This window comes from Acipenser ruthenus, chromosome 18 (genome assembly GCF_902713425.1).
Source record: "Acipenser ruthenus chromosome 18, fAciRut3.2 maternal haplotype, whole genome shotgun sequence".
NCBI classification, from domain to species: Eukaryota; Metazoa; Chordata; class Actinopteri; order Acipenseriformes; family Acipenseridae; genus Acipenser; species Acipenser ruthenus.
In genome coordinates this window covers 27,605,575-27,613,829 of record NC_081206.1, presented here as the reverse complement: position 1 = coordinate 27,613,829, position 8,255 = coordinate 27,605,575, and the positions used below count along the sequence as shown (strand labels likewise).

Genomic DNA, 8,255 nt, shown 5'->3' with positions numbered 1-8,255 from the left:
TCAAAGCATGTATGATGTCTTAAAAACACTTATGAAATGTTGTTCAAAGATATCTGATGATCTGCCTTCAAAGGCTTTGAATTTAAATACTTGTATATCCATAGAGCAATAGAGTAATAGAGTATCTAATTGTCCTGTACAGCATGTTTACCAAACCTTGTATCTTCATTTTATTTTCACCATGCCTCTGTAAATTTGCAGCTATCTTCATGGGAGCTTTCTAACCTTCCATATACTCCAGTATGTGCTGATCTTTCCCTGGCATTCTCCTCTTTGTTCTGCAATCCTCCTGAACATGCATGATAGCTCTTGGCCTAAACCTGATTCCACTGTGAGCTCATCATCAAAAGACTGGCTGCCAAATCTGCAGGCTAGCTGAGTGTGAAGGGTTAAATTACACTGTGAGTATTAGGAAACAGAGAGGTGTTGATCTCACTGAGTAGGCGTCTGCAGATACTGAGCAGCTCAAGCACAGTACAGCTCAGTTGAGTGAGTCTCAGTATCTGTAAAAAGTTTTTTTTTTTTTTTTTTTTTCAGAGCTTATCCCAAAGAATGTATGTGTGGGGACCGGTTTACTTATCTCATCCTTACCAGCAGGCTCGTCAAGGTAAGTGCCTTTCTTGTAATTAGTAGGATAACGAAATATTATAACAAAGCAAGGAAAGTGTAGAATGATTTGGTACACCAAAATGTGTAGGCACTCTGAGTAGATTGCCGGGTAAATTTTTTAGATTAATGTGTCTGAAACCAAAATGTGTGAATGTATGTCCTTCAACAAAACATATTGGAACCCTGGGGAAAGAAAATGTCACAGGAAAAAAATATAAACTGTAATACTGGATTAGGAGTTATTAAAACATTTCATTTAAATTGCAAACATACATCATATAATTAAATGTCATCTTTAGACTATAAGTATGTGAGTATTATAAACAAATTGTTCCAAAAACATGTATAATGTAAGTATGAACATGAAACTATTAGTTAATATGCTACTGATGAATAATCTACAAATATACTCTATTTAAGCTTGCTTTTGTGTTATATCATCATTTGTAAAGCATACAATCTTACAGTGTTCCTTTGAGTTTACAGTGTTCCTTTGAGTTTACAGCGTTCCTTTGAGTTTACAGTGTTCCTTTGAGTTTTGAGTGCAGTTAAGGTACAACTCAGTGCTCTCTTAGTAGTAAGCAGACAGAAATCTATAGAGTTTTTTTTTTTTCTTTCTGGTAATAGTAGTGTATTTCAAAATTCCTGAACTTGGAAAAATAATGTAATTCTAATGAAAGTCAAGACATTGGAATCAGAAGTATACACAGGTACAGCACCAACAGGTTTCGGGTTTCTTTTGACTGATCAAAAACTTGAACCTATCAGTGTTTTTCTGTCAGGGACACTTTCTTGAGTTAGAGAGTAATACTATTCCTATAAATTCCAAGTCCACATTTCAGCCAAGGCTGCTGATTATATAAATTGTGTGATTGTAGATTGTAACTAACTCTTTTAAATAGGATGTACTTTAAGTGCACAGACAGAAAGTAATATTACCAAACAAAGATAGATTAAGAACACTACCACTACAATAGGTCATTGTATTTTATTTTATTAAAACAGTAAAGCAGTCATCACAGCAATTCTTTAAAGGTGAATACCTACCTTGTGTGTGTGTCAGTAAATAGGGATGAAAATAAAAAAAAATATTTATGAAGTCTCTATCGGCCTGTAATTGTTACATAGTGGTGCCAAAGACTGTCAACTGTCACTGTACAGCACTTCATATTTGCATTCCTCTTAAAATTCAAATATAGACTTTTATATTCATTGGACACATCAATAAAAAACTGTTCCATGTTCTGCATGAATATAAGCAATGGGGATCTGCAATGTCAGGTTTTTAAACATATGGTTTAATTAAAAACTGTTTATTGAATTGTTCTTGCAGATAAAACAACGATGCTTCCTCAATATGTTCTGCTGACATAAGATACAAATGTGTACTGTTTTATATTTTAGAACATTTTACTTATACAAGTATTGTACATGTTCATAATATAAGCAGGACGGATACACTATTTAAAAACAAACACATATATATATATATATATATATATATAAATCAAACCTCTTGTTTTATTTGAATTAAACACAGTGGGCAGGATTTTCAAAAGGTCGTAAATGATAACTTCAGTGTGAATCGGTATGTAGCATTGATTTTGGCATTTTCAAGCGGTCGTTATGTGTATTTTGTTATTAAATAATTGTGCTAATGTGATTTCCGAAATTGTGTTGAATTCTGAAATAATGTTAATATCTTAACAAGCAGTGCTTCTTGTGACCATTTATTTTGTTTGCTTGGGAATTTAAAAGGAAATCTGTGTTGTCATAATTTATCAGGAGTTAATTTGCACTTGGAAAAGGATTGTTTTAATTAACGAAAGAGTATATATCTCACTTTGAAACAGAAATTTAACAGACCGTGGCTTTGATGCTGACAAATTTAGTTTGAAAATCATTTGCTACTAAAGCTGTCGTTACTATACCATGAGTTTGATACAATAACACTGTTTTTTCAAAATCCCCCCAGTATGTAATAATTTGCTTTTGCCATGGAAGTAGAAAAAAGCAGTTTTAATCTTGAACCAAGCTGGCAGGTGTTTCATGCTACAAGTGCCAAAAAGTAATATAGCTGTCCATCTGAATAGTTGCCCTTTTGCCAAGTGCATTTCTATTACTTGTTATTTTCATCTAATATATTTGTTCTACAGCTTAATTATGGTTGGGTGTAGTTTGCCCACCCTGTAGCATCTTTTATTTTTTGATAGAACAGCATTACTGCTCAAGAGGACGCACAGCCCCCAGGCGAGTCTGAAATATTCAGGAAGGTTTCTCTAACACAGATAAAGACAATACAAGCCAAGGCATGTAGAAAGCTGTTATTGGGGTTTTAATAAATAGCTGACTCCTATTATTATATTGCCAATTGATTCCTTGAAAGTATGCTTACCTAATCAACATCACTGTAAAATCTTGTCAGCATAAGAATGTGCATATTCTCAGAACAAGCTTATTTTTGTTACTTACAGTAAGTGAAAGCAAGAGGATGTGTACTTCAACAAAATAAATATCAAAAACCCACTCTTTGATGTGTAAAAAATCCCAAGCATTCTTTTTCTGCTTAATTACGTATATTTTCATAGTCGCAGTCACAAAGCCACAACAAATCAACCAAAATATTTGCAAACATAAGTTCATTTTTTTATGCTACAACAATTGCATCGTGTTTGATGACATGCATCAGCATGTTCCTTAACCTTTCTAAATTACGTTCAGTAACTTTTTTTTCATTGACTTTGTAAAAGGCCATATTCACAAAACTTTAAGGACTAATTCAGGACTAATTAAGGGAATGCTTTTTATGTTTTGTTTTGTTTTGTTTTGTTTTGTTTTGTTTTGTTTGTTTGTTTGTTTCTTACACTATGGCTGGGACCAAATCAAAACTTTGACAACCTGCTAATAGCACTTAACAAAACTGTATTTAATAGTGTTTTCTTTTTTTGAGTAGAAGAAATAAGATACTTACAAAAAAAAGAAAATGCTATTAAATACAGTTTTGTTAAGTGCGATTAGCGGGTTGTCAAAGTTTTGATTTGGTCCGGGCCAATGTAAGCTAATATAATGTTTATCAACACTGTAAGAGCAGTCCTCCAAACAGTCCTAAAAGTTTTAGGTATTCTGAAAACTGGTTGTGGGGGGTACTTAAATGAATCGGTCATGTTTCTGTGTCCACTGTCACCACTAAATAAAGTGCATATTTCAACACTGCAGATATAAGATGAATTATTTCATACCTTAGAGACTAATTACTTTTCCTATGAATCAACCCCTGCAGGAAACCTTAATTTGATAGAACATGGTATGCTTTGTTGTAGGACACTATTCCACATAATGTACTGTTAATTTACAATTAAATGAACCAATGTTGGAAGTTTCTTGGAACCATATGCATTTGTGATCATTTTAAAATCTCTTCAAAGATGTCTGCAACATTTTCAGGACTATTAGTTATATTAACTTGGAACTTGGTCCTTTTTTACAAACAATAATATTAAAAGTTTATTAACTGCTAATATATACAGTTTAACATTGTGTGTATTTAATACTGATAAATTAGTAAATACATACTGTATGTGTTTCAGAGGCAGTGGAGTGGACCGTTATGCAAATAGACGAAATGTGAATGGCTTCGTAAAGAGTGGATGTACTGTAGATTTCATAGTTTATCAGTCAAAACTGAAGTGATATTTCAGACATTTATCCCTTCCTTCTGATAGATCTTTCAGAACAAAGCATTCATTTAATCTTAAGCGATTGGAAGGTATGGTACTGTTCACGATAAAAGCAGTCAAATTGTTTGCCATTTATATTATTTAAAAAAAAAAACAGATAATAAGGTTATAAAACTTTATAGGTCATAAGATTTTTTTTATATGTTTTGGATTTTCTGTAATTTGCGTATATCAAAGGAACCAATCATTCTGCACAGTGGGTGTGGGTTAACAATACCATGCATTTCAACTAATCAACTAATTAATCTGAATTCAACTTCAGATCAGCAGTTGTTCTGAAATATCTATAGAATTTGCAAAACAGCTGTGTTATATGTTAATTTAAAATGTTGCTTTAAATCAGTGACATTTATAAACTTGTTTTTATATATACATTCCATCTCTTACAATATTTCAATGGGGAAAATAAATTAATGTACAATCATTATTCATAATTAGGCCAGGACATAATTAAAGCCAAGGGAGGTGTGTTTTACCTATTGCATTTAGTAATAAATATAATTATAATTATGTGCATTTAGTAATAAATATAATTATAATTAAAATAGTTATTTAAAATAGAATAATTCTCAACTTACAAACAACAAGAACTCCTCCTATTTCACCCATTTCATCACTGAGGCATAATTTATTAGACAGTTAACATCTCTCCAGTGTAACAACTCTCAGTGTGAGTAGGGCTTCTAAAGCATTTATGTTTTGTCTGTTGCCTTGTTTAGCCATCTGTTCCCCAGACCCCACAGATGCAAATCTCAAAAATACCATAAATTACCTAGTTAGTCTCTCGATTCTCGTGATTATACCTACTTTGTAGGTCTTTTTTTTAAGACTGGTTAAGGTATGTGCTTTTCCTTGACCCTGTGGTACACTGCTGTTATAGAGGTATATGAAAACAAATTGACTCCCAATGGTTGCCTTATCTTTCTATTTGAGCTTCACAAAGTAGGCACCCAGCTAAGCAAAACACATTTCATTTTGTAAGGTTGTTCTTAAACGATTATATTTCCCTGCAGTCATGAATTTTAATGATATTGCTTATACATATTTTGTTTCTTCAAAGCCATTCAGACAGTCATTCAAACAGTCATTCAAAATCATATATATATACAATGCCTTGCATAAGTATTCACCCCTCTTGGACTTTTCCACATTTTGTAGTGTTACAACCTGGAATTAAAATGGATTTAATTAGGATTTTTTGTCACTGATCTATACAAAATAGTCCATAATGTCGAAGAGGGGGAAAGAAATCTACATATTTTTCAAAATGATTAACAAATAAAAAACTGAAAAGTCTTGATTTCATAAGTATTCACCCCCTTTGCTGTGATACCCCTAAATAAGCTCTTGTGCAACCAACTGCCTTCAGAAGTCACATAATTAGTTGAATGGAGTCCACCTGTGTGCAATTAAAGTGTCACATGTTCTCAGATTAAATACACCTGTTTCTGGAAGGCCCCAGAGTTTGTTAGAGAGCATATCCAAACAAACAGCATCATGAAGACCAAGGAGCTATCAAAACAAGTCCAGGATAAAGTTCTGGAGAAGCACCAATCAGGGATGGGTTATAAAAAAATATCCCAAACTTTGAACATCCCCCGGAGCATCATTAAATCCATTATTAAAAAATGGAAAGAATATGGCACAACCGTGACTCTGCCTAGAGAAGGCCGTCCACCAAAACTCAGTGACCAGGTAAGGAGGGCATTAGTCAGAGAAGCAACCAAGAGGTCAATGGTAACTCTGAAGGAGCTGGAGAGATCCACAGCTGAAATGGGAGAAAACCGTCCATGGGACAACTATAACCCGGACGCTCCACAAAGCTGGGCTTTATGGAAGAGTGGTGAGAAGAAAGCCATTGCTGAAAAAAATCCATATAAAATCCCATTTGGATTTTGCCAAAAGGCATGTGGGAGACACAGCAAACATGTGGAAAAAGGTTCTCTGGTCTGATGAGACCAAAATGGAACTTTTTGGCCTTAGTGCAAAACGCTATGTGTGGCGCAAAGCCAACACTGCTCATCACCCTGAGAACACCATCCCCACGGTGAAGCATGGTGGTGGCAGCATCATGTTATAGGGATGCTTTTCATCGGCAGGGACTGTGAAACTGGTCAGGATTGAGGGCAAGATGGATGGAGCCAAATACAGGGAAATTCTAGAGGAAAACCTGTTTCAGTCTGCAAGAGACCTGGGACTGGGGCGGAGGTTCACCTTCCAGCAGGACAATGACCCTAAACACACAGTCAGAGCTACACTGGAGTGGTTTAAAAACAAGAACCTGAATGTCTTAGTATGGCCCAGTCAAAGCCCACACCTCAATCCGATTGAGAATCTGTGGCAAGACTTGAAAATTGCTGTTCACCAACGGTCCCCGTCCAACTTGACAGAGCTTGAGCAATTTTGCCAAGAAGAATGGGCAAAAATTGCAGGATCCAGATGTGCAAAGCTGGTAGAGACTTACCCAAAAAGACTCACAGCTGTAATTGCTGCCAAAAGGTGCTTCTACCAAGTATTGACTCAGGGGGGTGAATACTTATGCAACCAACAAATGTCTTTTTTTTTTGTTTAATTAACTTTTGTGTCACAATAAAAAATATTTTGCACCTTCAAAGTGTTAAGTATGTTGTGTAAATCAAATGATAAAAATCCCAATTAAATCCATTTTAATTCCAGGTTGTAACACTACAAAATGTGGAAAAGTCCAAGGGGGGTGAATACTTATGCAAGGCACTGTATATATACAAACATGTTACAAAGATAATTTAAAAGTTTAAAATAATAATTAATAGAGTTTAATTGTTGACAATACAGGTCTCACAGCACAACGGTCTAGAGTTGCTCCCACTACCATCAGATTTGTAACATTTGTTCAGCTGATGGAGCGGTTTTAGAGGGCATGTAAGGCACAAGGGACGGACTAACCGAGGGGTACCCTGCATCCTTTACAAGCAAGAGTTGAATTTCAGTTTCTCAGCAGATCTCACAGCGTGCTTCCTATTATAATTTATTATGGCAAATAGAAGGGTTCCAAAGCATGAGTCACTTTGTGTTGGCTTTCTGGCACACAGGTTCAGTTACAGTTACAGCTACAAGCTTTTTCATTCAAGGGACTACTAAGCCATACCCACAACTTAAATTACATCTGCACTTATAACATTGTTAAATAAAATAAGTACTGTCTGTCAGCAAAATTATTATAATCATGGGGTTACTTTTATACCCAGGACATTGGTGTTGGTATACACTGAAGCAATAGAGAAGTGTCCAAACCTATTAGACCTTTATGCATTTCCATGGCTGGTCTGTTCACATGTATATGGTATTAATAAAACATTTAGAAAGGATATAATAGATTCTCTCTCATGTTTCTATCTGGGCTGGCATTTAGTGTTGTACTTAAAGGATCACTTAAAATTGTATCAAAGAGTCTAAAGTGTTGTTATCATATTTAATTGTAAACAGAAAGTTGTTTAGAACATTCTGTAGGTCTTTATCCATATCATATTTTCATATTGAATGTAGTTTGTGGGGCTTCTTAGTGATATAGGGATTGTTACAGTAACAATTGGGCAGACTGTATACTAAATCCTCAAAGCCATTCAAAGAAAAGTACCGTGAGTTAGGGTGCATGTCTTGGTTAGTTGATTTGTATTTATTATTTGTTTTTTATCCCATTTACTGTCTTTGTCAATGTTATTTTTATTTAGAACTATATTAACAAAGCTTTTACCAGCGTGTTAAGCTAAAAAACAAAACAAAAAAAAATATGTCCGTCAAAATAAAAGCAGCTTAAAATTCCTCACGTAACAGTAAGTTCCTACAAGGACCCGTTAGTTGTTTGTTTTTGTTGTTGCTAGTACTGTAACATCAGCAGTTTGTTTTTCATTTAATAAAAATGATGCAAAC

At 34.5% G+C, this 8,255-nt stretch overlaps 1 protein-coding gene across 3 annotated transcripts in view; it reads left to right on the top strand.

Annotated features, from left to right (window-relative positions):
• The first annotated feature begins 288 nt into the window (after nt 1-288).
• Nucleotides 289-8,255, top strand: part of LOC117416952 (leucine-rich repeat transmembrane protein FLRT2-like) — a 28,498-nt gene continuing 20,531 nt past the window's right edge. For 2 of the 3 annotated variants that reach the window (XM_034028469.3, XM_058991782.1), the window contains exons 1-2: nt 289-401; nt 538-607. The gene's annotated coding sequence lies outside the window, so the exon portion shown is untranslated. Of the gene's footprint in view, nt 402-466; nt 608-8,255 lie in introns of those variants that run through there. The other variant, XM_058991781.1, reaches the window with a different exon arrangement.